We start from the raw sequence: 807 nt of genomic DNA, 5'->3' as shown, positions 1-807 counted from the left end.
CCTTCCTGGAAGGAATTGTCTCCCTGTTCTAACCCACTCCAGATTCCCATGGAAACTCTTCTTGTCTCCCTGTTCTAACCCACTCCAGATTCCCATGGAAACCCTTCTTGTCTCCCTGTTCTAACCCACTCCAGATTTCCATGGAGACCCTTCCTGGAAGAAATTGTCTCCTGGTGCAGGGCTCGGTCCCTGGGATGAATTTGGATCCCCCAGGGTGAAGAGCTCAGTCCTTGGTGTGAATTTGTGTCCCCTGGGATGCAGGGTTCAGTCCCTGGGATGAATTTGTGTCCCCTGGGATGCAGGGTTTGGTTCCTAGGATGAATTTGGGTCCCCTGGGGTACAGGGTTCAGTCCCTGGGATGAATTTGGATCCCCTGGAATGCAGGGCTCAGTCCCTGGGATGAAGCTGCCCGTGTGGATCCTTACCATGCCTGCAGAGGAGGAGGAGGAGGAGCGTGCGGAGGAAGAGGCCGGGGTTTTCCAGCTGTCCTGGGCTCCTACTGCCGGCAGGTCTCCCCATTCCCATCCATGCGGAGACCGGGGGGTCCCTCACCCACCGGCAGCTCCCGGCGTCATCCGGCAGCTCCCCTGGAAGTGGAGCAGAGGTGGGATCAGAGAGGGCCCTGCAGCTGCCACCGAGTCCAACCCAGCACTTCCAAGGCCACCAACGTGTCCCCAGGTGCCACATCCACACAGCTTTGAGCACTTCCAGGGCTGGGACTGCACCACTGCCCCGTGCATCCCACGCCAGGGCCTGACCACCCTTTCCATGAGGAAACTTTCCCTCATATCCAACCTAAACCTCCTG

The sequence above is a fragment of the Lepidothrix coronata genome, unplaced genomic scaffold, assembly GCF_001604755.1.
Source record: "Lepidothrix coronata isolate B3197 unplaced genomic scaffold, Lepidothrix_coronata-1.0 Scaffold860, whole genome shotgun sequence".
Classification (NCBI taxonomy): domain Eukaryota; kingdom Metazoa; phylum Chordata; class Aves; order Passeriformes; family Pipridae; genus Lepidothrix; species Lepidothrix coronata.
This window is presented reverse-complemented; position numbering follows the sequence as displayed.